The sequence below is a fragment of the Suncus etruscus genome, chromosome 1, assembly GCF_024139225.1.
Source record: "Suncus etruscus isolate mSunEtr1 chromosome 1, mSunEtr1.pri.cur, whole genome shotgun sequence".
Lineage (NCBI taxonomy): Eukaryota > Metazoa > Chordata > Mammalia > Eulipotyphla > Soricidae > Suncus > Suncus etruscus.
Genome location: NC_064848.1, coordinates 101,720,397 through 101,734,103, shown reverse-complemented (window position 1 = coordinate 101,734,103; position 13,707 = coordinate 101,720,397). Strand labels below are relative to the sequence as shown.

Here is a 13,707-nt window from a genome sequence, read left to right as displayed (position 1 = left end):
TACTCTATGTATAGAACAAAATCTGATTTTTATTGGTCATTTTATTTTATTTATTTTATTATGTCATTTATTTTATTGGTCATTGCTCATAATGTTCTTTTCTATTTCATTTTTTTCATCAATTTTTTTGATACCCTGTGGTGCTCAGGAGTGGTCTCTTGCAAAGCTCAGAAGATCAGGTGTATTATTGTGTATCAAACTGGGGTTGGCAGCATGCAAGAGAAGTATCTTAACTCTTGTAGTATCTCTCCACTTCATGATTTTCTAAATTTTAATGTGTGTACTCACACATATACATACACACACAATAAGCTACTTGGAATTCTTTTTAGACTGAAAGGTACATGATAAATTCTACATTTTTCACTAAATACTATATAAATCTTCTTGATAAATAAACATGGGACTTGGGGCCGGCGAGGTGGCGCTAGAGGTAAGGTGTCTGCCTTTCAAGCTCTAGCCAAGGAAGGACCACGCTTCAATCCCCTGGTGTCCCATATGGTCCCCCCAAGCCAGGGGCAATTTCTGAGCACTTAGCCAGGAGTAACCCCTGAGCATCAAAAGGGTGGGGCCCAAAAAAACAAACAAACAAACAAACAAACAAAAATAAACATGGGACTTGGGTGAGATTTTAAATTTGAGAGGTAAAGGAAACACGGTTTTTGTTTAGTATAGCAAATGTGAATTGTACTATATTCTGAGGTTTTAAGAGAAGAAGACACGGAATGCAGGGGTCCAAGAATTTGCGGGAACTAGAAGACCTAGAGAAGGTTTCATGTGCCAATGCAAACAGTTTCTTTTCAGATGTTCCTGGGCAAAACATCTAGACAGTAGATGATGGATGTTCTTTGATACTTCTGCTTGGTTCATAAGCATTTATTTTATGAAAGAAACAGTACTAGATTCCTTATATAGATAGAGCCTCATTTATTCTAAGTTACACAGTAAAATAACATTACTTCCCCTACTTTATATCTGGAAATAAAGAGGTAAAGAGGCTAAGTAATTTGCTCACAGAGATTCAGATTTGGAATATATTCAGATTCAGGATAGCTTCAAAGACTTAATAGACTATAGAGTGAATCTTTCTGAAACCAGACTCTGACATATCAATTCAAGTCTCAGAGGTCTTGTAATAAAAACTGGATCTGTTGGCCCTGGAAAGTGTGGTGAGGTAGGTGACCCCCACCACTAAGGACTGAGGCAAAAGGGAGAGTCTGTTTGGAGACACTCTGAAAAACATTATGAGTAAGCGACCACCAACACCAAGAATACATTTGAGCATGTTGTGATTATGAAAATTTTTCCTTGCTTCAAAACAATTTTGAAATAAATAATGCTAGGATACTCTGACTTAACTTCTGTGTTATCATTTCAGAGAAAGCTCTGTCCTCCCTAAGAGAGAGGACCACTTGCAGCCCCAGGGCCGGATCGGTTCAAGTAATATTCCACTGTCTAATTAATCTGATCTTTTTCAGAAGTTGAAAATGCAGAACCAAACCAGTCAATTTCATCAATTGAAGTCAAGTTAGCATACAATTTCATCCTTTTATATAGGTAGAAACTACAGACCTTTGCCACCCTAAAGAAGACAGAGGGTGGACCTTTTTGCCCACACTCCCTCATTATTTCAAAATGACGTAGATTTCAAGATGACATTATTTCAAGATGATATAGAACTAGGGAAGTTTGCAGCTTTCCCTGAAAATGTTTAGGGTATTAAAAATTAATACAGGTCTAGAGATATTTTCTCTTGGACCCAGTTAAGAGTAAGCAACAATATTATTGCTTTTCTTACACTAACAGCCAGCTAAATTTGCAGGTTTGCAGAAAAAAAAAACATACAGGAATGCCTTGTCACTAGGACAAAGAAAGGACTCCCTGCAGATTCAGCTGAAACAGCCTCCTAGGTAGAATGCAGACCATCCTGTGGTGACCATGAAGGGATCAGAATGCAGATCATCCTGGAAACTCCCACTGATAGCTGTAACTACTGGGAACTGCTGGAAACAGTTGACATCCAAATGCATCATGACTGCAGACTCTCAAACTAAAAATATTGCTTCTTGCTCATATATATATGTATGTATACATATATATGCAAGAACATATATATATGTTTCTTGTTAAGCCTATTTTTTAACAAAACAACTATACTATAATTTATATATATAATATAATTTTACTGTCTTATATAGATTTATTGTTTTATTCAAATAAGATTAGCAGTCAAACCACTGATATTCCTATCAAAGCTTGTTTATATTTTCTATTGTTTCTATTGTTTAATTCTTCTATTCTAAACTTTAATTTTTTATTCTTATGACAGGAACAGAAGAAGTTAGTATTACACCCCCCTTTTTTTGCTCCTTATAATTTTCTTGCATAAAAGTGCTTTAACTATTTGTATTAACTTCTCAGTGTCAGGAAAGTTTTTTCAGTTTTTATTATACTAAAACAACCAACCTATATTTAGGTCCTTGTAAAGATAGATAATAACTGGTATCCCAGCCATCATGCTATTTTTGACCAATATGGCTAAAAGAATTTCCAAATAGATTACAGTTTCTGAATTCCACATTGTCACCACCAGGATTAGATTGCTGTTCTTAATTTTTGGTGCTGTTTTTTTTTTATCTATATAAAAATGCCTTTTTTAATTTTTGTTGTTTTTTGGGGGGTCACACCCATCAGTGCTTAGGGGCTACTCCTGGCTCTGGGCTCAGAAATTGTTCCTGGCAGGCACGGGGGCAATATAGGATGCAGAGATTCGAATCACCATCTGTCCAGAATTGGCTGTGTGCAAGGCAAGCACCTTATCACTGTGCTATTGCTCCAGTCCCAATTTTTAAAAATTTGTAATAACAAGAATGTAATATCACATCATCAACAGGAATTTCTGCATGTCTATGAGGGCCATGGACAGAAGGTTCATTAAACCTTTAGAGTTGATAGCTATTCTGTATACCTCCCAAGAAATATTTAACCAGAGGCTCGCTGCAGAAGTATTTCACCCCTGCATGGATCACTGAAAATATTTCTGAGATTTAAGTTATGGTACTGACATTATATTCCCTTTATATTATTTGTCTTAAAATTAATTCTCCCTTCTGATGATATTTACAGGCAAAATATAGCCTTGATTAAAACCCCTTTACCTGGATAGTTTTTAGCACCAAATCAAAGACAATATTTTTTCTCTCTCTCTCTTCAAATTGCCCTTGTAGTATCTGCTTCTGAGATACAAGGGCTTGACCAGAATGCAGATTTTGGGCTATTGACTTTCCCCAGAAATTGAGTACTGCACCTTTGTAGACTTAGCTCTCCCTTTCACTTGACCTCTAAAATAACAGAGCTTATCCCAGTGAAGAGAAAAAAGACTAGATTTATTTTACTTCTCAATAATCCCTTATTTTACATCTGAGGCTAGCTTGTTGGAAACTGCTTTGAGATGTAAAACTTTTTTTTTGTTTGTTTTTGGGCCACACCCATTTGACTCTCAGGGGTTACTCCTGGCTATGTGCTCAGAAATCGCCCCTGGCTTGGGGGGACCATATGGGACGCCGGGGGAACTGCTGTTTGTCCTATGCTAGCCCTATGCTAGCGCTTGCAAGGCAGACACCCTACCTCTAGGGCTACCTTCCCGCCCCAGATGTAAAATTTAACCTTCTCCTTTGTAAGTCAGAACTCTTACTGCTTACACCCATCAGCTTGATGTACTGTTTTATTGTTAAGCTCTGCTTTGTAATTGTAAATATTCTCCTTATACCTGTGACCAGCAGTCTCTACCTATATAACTCCTAGCTGAAAAATTAAAATTAGAATACTGTTCTCCCATGCACTTGTGTGTGCTCTTATTTTTCTTCATATTTTGTCAAGAGGACTCAAAAGAAGCCCTCTAATTCAAACCAGACCTCAAGAACTAGTCCACGAGAAAGGATGTGAACAGACAAAAATAGAAATCTTTGATAAACTCAACAGAAACAATGTAAGAATCTCAGAGACCCAGGAAGAAAATGCCCATGAAGAATCAACAGTCAATGACATCAATGTAGAGAAATTCCCAGAGGTAGAGAGAGTGCATACAACCAAATCCTGTATGCCCAAAGAGTAGCAGACAAAAGAGATTTAAAAAAAATAAGCACCCCAAGACATATTTTAGTCACAATGATGAATCCAACAGATAGAAATAGAATAATGAAAGCAGCAAGATCAAAAAGGGAAATCATATTCAAGGGACCATCCTTAAGATTTACAGCAGATTTTTCACAAGCAACTCTCAAAGCTTGAAAGGCAGTGGTGGGATATAGGGACAAAATGAATGCTTTAACAAGAACATTTCACCCAGCCACACTTAAGGTTTGAAGGAAGAATACACAGTTTCATGGATAATAACAGCCCAGACACTTTATAGACTCAAAATCAGCCTTAAATGATGAGGTCAACTTTAAGAAAAGACAGACCAACAGACACATCAAATTCCTACAAAAAGATGACACTAAATCCAATGGTAATCATCTCTCTCAAAGTTAATGGAGTAAATGAACCAGTAAGAGAAACCTGTAGAAAAAAATGGATCAAAAAGCTGAATCCAATGTTTTGCTGCCTACAAGAAATACATCTGAATGGTCAGAACAAAGACTCAAAGTCAAAATTTGGAGGACAATCACTCAAGCAAACAACTCCCTTAAAAAGGCTGGATGGCCATACTAACATCAGATAACACAGACTTTAGACTTTAAAAGGTTATAAGGGGCAGAGATGGATATTTCCTAATAATCAAGGGATACATACAACAGGCAAAAATCACACTCTTAAACATATATAACCTAATGAGGTGGCAGAAAAATATTTAAAACTGTTCTTGACAAATTTGAAGGAAAACATAAAGAAAAAAACAATAATAGTGGGAGACTTTAACACTGCCTTGATAGGTCAACCAGGCTAAAACCTAACAAGAATATACATCTCTGAAGTAAGAAATGGAAGAGAGAGAAATAGAAGAGAGAGTCCTATTCTTATCCAATGCCATGGGTCATTTTCCAGGATAGACCACACACTGAACCATATAACATACCTCCATAAAACCAAGAGGATAGAAATTGTCTGAACTATTTTCTCAGATCATAATGTACTGAAATTAGAAGTTAATTATATAAACAGAGACAAGGAAAAAAATTTGAAACCTGGAGATTAAACAGCTCACTACTGAACAACCAGTGGGTCAGAGATGAAATCAAAGAGAAATAAAAAGTTTCCTGGAACCAAAGGAGAACAAATACATAAATTATTAGAAATTGTGATACATAGCTAAAGTGGTACTAAGAGAAATATTTGTAGCTTGGCAAGCACTCCTAAGGAAGGAAGAAGGGGCCAACATAAAAAATGACACAGTTTATAAAATTGAAAAGTTATCAATAAAATGAACTAAAAATAGGAAGATAGAAGGAAATGATAAACCTTAGAGCAGAAATCAATGAATGGTAAATCCAAAAACTATCTGAAACAATGAAATCAAGAGTTGGTTCTTCAAAAAAATAAACATGATAAATAAACCACTAGCAAAACTCACAAAAAAGAGGACAGAAATAAATTAAAAATGAAAAGGGAGAAGATTGTTACAGATACTACAGATATATAAAGGGTAATGAGAGACTACTTTCAGAAACTCTGCCACAAAACAAGAGAACCTGGAAGAAGAGGATAAATAACCTCTCAAGTTTGAACCAAGATGATCTAGTATATCTAAATAGACCCATCACTATTGATGAAATTAAAATGGTGATTAAAATGTCTTCTCAAAAACAAAAGCCCAAGCCCAGATATTTCACTAACAAATTCTTTCAAACCTTTGTAGAGGAGCTACTATCCATTGTTTTCAGCCTCTTCAAGGAAATTGAAGAAACAGAAATACTCCCAAATAGTTTTTATGAAGATAACATCACCCTGATATCAAAAGCAGACAGAAATGCTACAAAATAACAGAACTACAGAACAATATCCTTGATTAACACAGATTCAAATATCCTCAATAAAATCCTAGCAAATAAGATGCAATGGTTCATCAAGTACATCAGACACCATGATCAAGTAGGTTTCATTTCAGAGATGCAAAAATGATGTAACATTCACAAGTCAATTAACATAATATATCATATCAACAAAAGAAAAAAACCACATGACCATATATAGTTGCAGAGGAAATATTTTATAAGATCTAATACCCTTTAATAATAAAAAGAAAACCTCTCAACAAGATGGAAATGAAAGGAACTTTTCTTTATATAGTCAAAGCCATTTACCACAAGACCATGGCAAATATGATACTCAATGGAGATAAACAGAAAGCATTCCCACTAAAAGCTGACACAAGACAGGGTTGCCCCCTCTTGCCACTCTAGTCAACATGGTACTGGAAGTACGTGCATTGCAATTTGGCAAAGAAAAGCTATCAAGTGCATCAAGATAGAAAAGGAAAAAGTCAAGCTCTCACTGTTTGTAGAAGACATGATACTATATTTAGAAAACTCTACGGGCCAGAGAGATAGCATAGCAGTAGGGCATTTGCCTTGCATGCAGCTGACTGAAACTGACCAGTTTGAATACTGGCATCCCATATTGTCCCGAGTTTGCCAGGAGCGATTTCTGAGCACAGAGCCAGGAGAAACCCCTGAGCATTGCTGGTGTGGCCAAAAAACCAATCAATCAATAAAATGCTTAAAATAAAAAAAATAAAAAAAAATAAAACACTAAAGACTATCAAAAAGCTTCTAGAGGGCCCGGAGAGATACCACAGTGGCGTTTGCCTTGCAAGCAGCCGATCCAGGACCAAAGGTGGTTGGTTCGAATCCCGGTGTCCCATATGGTCCCCCGTGCCTGCCAGGAGCTATTTCTGAGCAGACAGTCAGGAGTAACCCCTGAGCATTGCTGGGAGTGGCACAAAAACCAAAAAAAAAAAAAAAAAAAAACTTCTAGAAACAATAGATTCGTATAGCAAAGTGGCAGGCTACAAAATTAATATGCAATAATCAATGGCCTTCTTATGTACACATATAATGATAGAGAAGAAACAGACATTAAAAGAAATCCCATTCATAATAGTACCACAGAAACTCAAATATCTTGGAATCAACTTAATTAAAAAGGTGAAGGACCTAAACAAAGAAAATTACAAAACACTGCTTCAAGAAATAAAAGAGGAAACAAGGAAATGGAGACATACCCTGTTCATGAATTGGAAGAATTAACATCATTAAAATGGAAATACTCCCCAAAGTATTGTACAAATATAATGCCATCCCTCTAAGGATACCTTTGACATTCTTCACAGAAGTAGAGAAAACATTCCTGAAATTCATTTGGAAAATAAATGCCCACAAATAGCTAAAGCAACCGTTAGGAAAAAGAAGATAGGAAGTATCACTTTCTCCAACTTTAACTTGTCTTACAAAGCAATAGTCATTAAAACAGGGGTCTCAAACTCAATTTACCTGGGGTCTGCAATAGGCAAACTCAGGGTGAGGTAGGGCTGCATAAGGGATTTCACAAAAACAAGTCCTCATTATTAACAGTTTTAATTATTTCTTTTGAACATGGCATCTTTTGCCTATTCCTTGCTGCCAGAGAATTGACAGCACTTCTTCTCACAAATCTGAACCACATTTGGTTTTAGAGAGGAAGCAGTTGAGACCCTCAGTAATGGCTTGAAGATGATCTCATTAAGACCTGTACTTTGACTTATTGAAGTTCAATGTGGAGAGTAACTTTTCACACAAATATGTGCTCCCAAAAAGGCACATGGTGCACTTGATATTCAGGAAAGCTCAGGGAAGCTGGGGGGCAATTCTCTCAAAAAATTGCCCATGCATTTCTGCTTTTCCACTAATCTCCCTGAACTCAGCTTTGAGATCAGAGTTGCACTGCAGGTCAATGATCTCCACTTGAAGCACAGGAGGGGCATCTTGCACATCAAAAGAAAAGAGGTCCACAAAAATTTGGAAAGTGGCTCTGTGCTTTCTGAAGTCTGCAAATCTGTGATCAAATTCCTTCTCTAGCTTAAAAATAGCATCAACATATTTCTCACCACTGAATGGTATGCCTGCATCCACAAGTTCCTTGCATGCTGGGAAATGACAAAGGTTTGTCTGAGAGAGCTGGGATTTCCATAACACAAGTTTTGTGGAGAATGTTCTCACGTTGTCATAGGCAGCACTGATAAGCTGCCCCGGGCCTTGGAACATCTTGTTTAGTACATTCAGCTTATGTGTGATGTCAACAAGAAAAGCTAAGTCCATGAGCCATTTGTGATCACTCAACTCAGAAACAGCATTCCCATCCTTCTCCATGAAGGCTTTCACTTCTTCTCTCAACTCAAAAAATCTTTTCAGGACATTTCCCCTGCTGAGCCAACGTACCTCAGTGAAATAGAGTACATCTCCATATTCTGACTCCATTTCCTCTAAAAAAGCATGGAACCTCCTGTGCTGTAAGCCCCTGGATCTGATTTGGTTGATGCATTTCCCAACAACAGACATCACATTGTCACATGGCAGGCATTTACTGCAAAGGGCCTGCTGATGGATAATGCAGTGAAGAGCAATGGCCTTCTCTACACCCTCCTCTTCAAGTAATTTTTGAACAAATGCTACCAGTCCATTTTTCCTCCCTGTCATCGATGGCGTTCCATCGGTTATTATTCCAACAAACCTCTTCCATGGCAAACCTGCATTCTCAATGGCATCACACAGAAGCTAAAATATCTCATTAGCAGTGGTCTGGCCATGCACTGGAATTCTTGTAAGCCGCTCCTCTGTCAGTTCAAAATTGCAATCAACACCACGGACATAAATTGTGAGCTGCACAGTATCTGTTTATATCTGTGCCCTCATCAAGAGCAACTGAGTATGCATCAAAACATTTGGCTTTCTCACACACTTGATGATAAATGTCACTTGACATGTCAGAAATGCGCTCTGCCAAAGTGTTGGCAGAAAGGCTGATTTTGCTAAATTGACCTTTCTTTTCTAGACAGATAATACTTGCAGCCTGTAACATGCATTTTTTAACAAAATCCCCTTCTGTGAATGGTTTCCCTGCTTTAGCAATCATCTCACTAACCATGTAACTAGCTTCGACTGATGCAACATTCTCTTTGGTTGCTTTCTTGAAGAAATCTTGTTGTCTCATTAGACATGCTTAAAGACTGGCAACTCACTTGACTCTCTCATTTCCTTGATATTTTGCACATTTCTCAGTATGTTTAGTTGAATAATGGCGTTTCAAGTTGTATTCCTTGTGCACTGCAACTTTCTGTGAGCAAATAAGACATGTGGGGATGCCCCTGTTCTCAACAAAGAAATATTGCGTCTCCCACTTTTCCTGAAATTGTCTGTGCTCGTCATCAATCTTTCTCTTCACTGCAGGCTTTGATGAAGTCATGATGAAGGTATGACAAAATCTAATTCTGTAATAAACCTCTCTCCCTTAGGCCTCCGATAATGCAAGGGACAGCGGGCAGGAGCAGCGGAAATGACGTCTGCGCTAGGCGCAAAGTATTCGCGATTATTTGCTTACCAAATATTCACAATAAAAACATCGCATTAGTAAGAAAAAAAGTCACAAAAAATCACATTAAACATTTGCATAGCCTGAATGGAACTGCTAAGGGTATGTGAATGTTTAATGCGATTTTTTCTTACTAATGAGATTTTTATTCCGATTATTTGGTAAGCGAATAATCGCGAATACTGCAATATTTGAAGGTTGACCGTGGGTCACATAATGTTGTATGGAGGGCCGAAAATAGCCAGCGGGCCACGAGTTTGAGACCCTGCATTAAAACAATATGGTATTGGAATAAAGACAGACCCTCAGATCAATGGAATAGACTTATATATTCAGAGAATGTCCCACAGACATGCAATCAATTGATCTTTGATAAAAGGGCAAGAAATGCAAAAAGGAGCAAGGAAAGCCTCTTCAAGTGATATTAGGAAAACTGTTCAAATACATGTAAAAAAGAGAACTCAGACCTCTATCAAACAATATGCACAAAGGTCAAATAAAAATGGATTAAAGATCTTGATATCATACCACAAGCTACAAGATATACAGAAGAACGTAAATAAAACACATTGTGGCATTGAGACTAAAGGCAACTTCAAGGAGAAAACACCATTCTCCAAACAAGTGGAAGCAGAGATAAACATGGGACTACATTAAACTGAGAAGCTTCTGCACCTCTAATTAAATAGTGAGTAGGATACAAAGGCCACCAATGAAATGGGAGAAATTATTCAACCAATACCTATCAGATCAGGAACTAATATCTAAGATATACAAGGTACTGAAAGAACTGAACAGAAAAAAATATAACCCCATTAAAAATGGGTGAAAAAATGAACATTTTCCCTCAAAGAAGAAATGCAGATGACCAAAAGACACATGAAAAAATGCTCCACATCGCTAATCATCAGGGAGATGCAAATCAAAACAACAAGGAGGTATAATCTTATGCCACAGAGACTGGCACACATCACAAAGAAAAAGGTCTAGAAAGGATGTAGAGAGAAAACAACTCTCACTGACTGCTGGTAGGAATGCCATCTAGTCCAGCCTTTCTGGAAAATATGGATATTTTTAAAAAACTGAAAACTGAACTCCCATATGATCCAGCAATATCACTTCTAGGGATATATCCTAGGAACTCAAAAACACAATACAAAAATGCCTACTGCATACCTATGTTCACTGCAGTGCTATTTACAATAGCCAAAATCTGGAAACAACCCAACAGATGAATGGCTAAAGAAACTGTGGTACAACTACACAATAAAATACTAAGCAACTGTCAAGAAAAATGAAGTCATGAAATTAAATTACTCAAAGGGAAAGAGAATAGAATATTCTCATCCATCTTGGGTTTTAAGAATAATAAAAGACAGTATAGTAATAATACACAGTGACAATAGATATGAGGCCTGGAAATACCATCCCATAATGAAGCTTATCACAAAGCACAGTTAGATAACTACACTAACAACTACCATGACAATGATAGAGAAAGAAATAGAATGCCTGTCCCAAAGATAGGCCAGGGGTGGGAGAGGAGGGAAATGTGGGACACTGGTGGCATGAAAATTGCACTAGTGAAAGGGGGATGTATTTTTTTTTAATTTGAGTCACACCTGATTACGCTCAGGGGTTACTCCTGGCTATGCGCTCAGAAATCACTCCTGGCTTGGGGGACCATATGGGATACCAAGGGATTGAACCAAGGTCCATCCTGGGTCAGCCATTTACAAGGCAAACACACTACCAATGCGCCATTGCTCCAGTCCCATGGGAACATACTTTTTTTGGGGGGCCACACCCGATGACACTCAGGGGTTATTCCTGGCTATGTGCTCAGAAATTGCTCCAAGGGATGGAGCAGTGGCAAAAGTGGTAGGGCATTTGCCTTGCCAAGTGCTAACCTCGGTTTGATCCCTGGCATCCCATATGGTCCCTCAAGCCAGGAGCGATTTCTGAGAGCATAGCGAGGAGTAAAAACTGAGCGTCACTGGGTGTGGCCCAAAAAGCAAAAAAAAAAAAAAAAAAAAAAGAAAGAAAGAAAGAAATTGCTCCTGGCTTGGGGGACCATATGGGATGCCAAGCCCTGAGATGTACATTTTAGACTGAAACCAAACAGTAAACATGTCTGTAACCATAGTGTTTATATAAAGAAACTTAAAAAATTAAAAAATGCATTATAAAAGTCTTGTAAAACAATGAGTCTGCTGGCATGGATAAGAAACTAGTATTATTACTTGTACCTGGCACACCTAAGTAGTTAATTTTCAAACTAAACACTGCATGCAAGTAATCCCAAATAACATATGAATTAAATAGCATTAGTTTTTCTATAGTACAGAAATTTGTAGACTCAGTTTCTATACTGATTTATTCCTTTTTGTTATATTAAGCTAGATATAGAAAAGTGGAATATAATAAACATGTGTTGACTGTTTTCTGTGCAAATAATATAGTGTAATGTATTATCTTAGTTGGCACTGAAAGCAATTATTTGGCAGATGCATTAAATCTTCCTGACTTTTCAAAGAAATTTTCTAAGACTGATTCTCTTGTAGTGCTGGGTTTGAGTGAAGGTCAGAGCCATCCTTGAATGAACTGCACAAAAATTGCACACATACACACAACACACAAAATACAAAAAAAAAAAAAAAACTATGATAAATTCTCTTTGGAGATTTTTCTGTGTCATAGTGATAAGGCAAGAAAAAGATACCAAGAGCATCCCGATAGGAAAAGAAGTCAAGCTCTCACTGTTCACAGATGACATGATACTATATTTAGAAAACCCTAAAGACTCTACCAAAAAGCTTATAGAAACAATAGATACATATAGAAAAGTGGCAGGTTACAAAATTAACATGCAAAAATCAATAGCCCTTTTGTACACCAATAATGATAGAAAGAAATGGACATTAAAAAAAATCCCATTCACATTACTGTCACAAAACTCAAATATCTTGGAGTCAACTTAACTAAAGATGTGAAGGACCTATACAAAGAAAACTACAAAACCCTGCTTCAAAAAATAAAAGAGGACACACGAAAATGGAGACACATACTCTGCTCAAGGATCGGAAAGATTATCATAAAATACTCCCCCAAAATAAAATAAAATGTAAATACTCTCTAAAGCATTATACAGATTTAATGCAATCCCTCTAAGGATACCCATGAGATTCTTCAAAGAAGTGGATCAAATACCTTTGAAACTCATTTGGAACAATAAACACCCTCCAATATCTAGAGCAACCTTTAAATTGCATTACGAAGCTATATTCATTAAAACAATATTGGTATTGGAATAAAGACTCTCAGATCAGTTGAATAGATTTGAGAATTCAGAGAATGTCCCCAGATATACAATCAATTAATCTTTGATAAAGGGTAAAGAAATGCAAAATGGAGCAAGGAAAGCCTCTTCAACAAGTGGTATTGGCACAACTGGTCAGTCACTTGCATAAAAGCAAATTTGGGCCTCCATCTAACACCATGCACAAAAGTACAATAAAAAATGAATTAAAAACCTTGATATTAGACCTGAAACCATTAGGTATATAGAGCAACACATAGGTAAAATACTCCATGACATTAAAGGCATCTTCAAGGAGAAAACAGCACTCTCCAAACAAGTGGAAGCAGAGATAAACCAATGGGTCTATATTAAGCTGAAAGCTTCTATACATCAATGGAAATAGTGCCTAAGATACAAAAGCCACATACAGAATGGGAGAAACTATTCACCCAATACTCATCAGATAAGAGGTTTCTTTTTTAAGAAATATTGTTTACAAATGTTTTTAATGAGATTGCTTTTGTGTCCTTTAAATAAGTGTTTCTAGGGGCTGGAGTGATAGCACAGTGGTAGGGCATTTGCCTTGCATGTGGCTGACCCAGGATGGACCTGGGTTCAATCCTCGGCATCCCATATGGTCCCCCAAGCAAGGAGCAATTTATGAGTGCAAGCCAGGAGTACCCCCTGAGTGTCACTAGGTGTGGCCCAAAAGCCAAAAAAAAAAAGTTTTTTTCAGGGACCAGAGCAGTGGCACAGTCTGTAAGGCATCTGCCTTGCCCATGCTAACCTAGGACCTTAGTTCAATCCCCCAGCATCTCATATGGTCCCCCAAGCCAAAAGTA

The 13,707-nt window shown here is 37.3% G+C and overlaps 1 protein-coding gene across 1 annotated transcript in view; it reads right to left on the bottom strand.

Annotated features, from left to right (window-relative positions):
* The window catches only part of ABCB1 (ATP binding cassette subfamily B member 1), a 99,122-nt gene that overhangs the window by 67,222 nt on the left and 18,193 nt on the right, over nt 1–13,707 (bottom strand).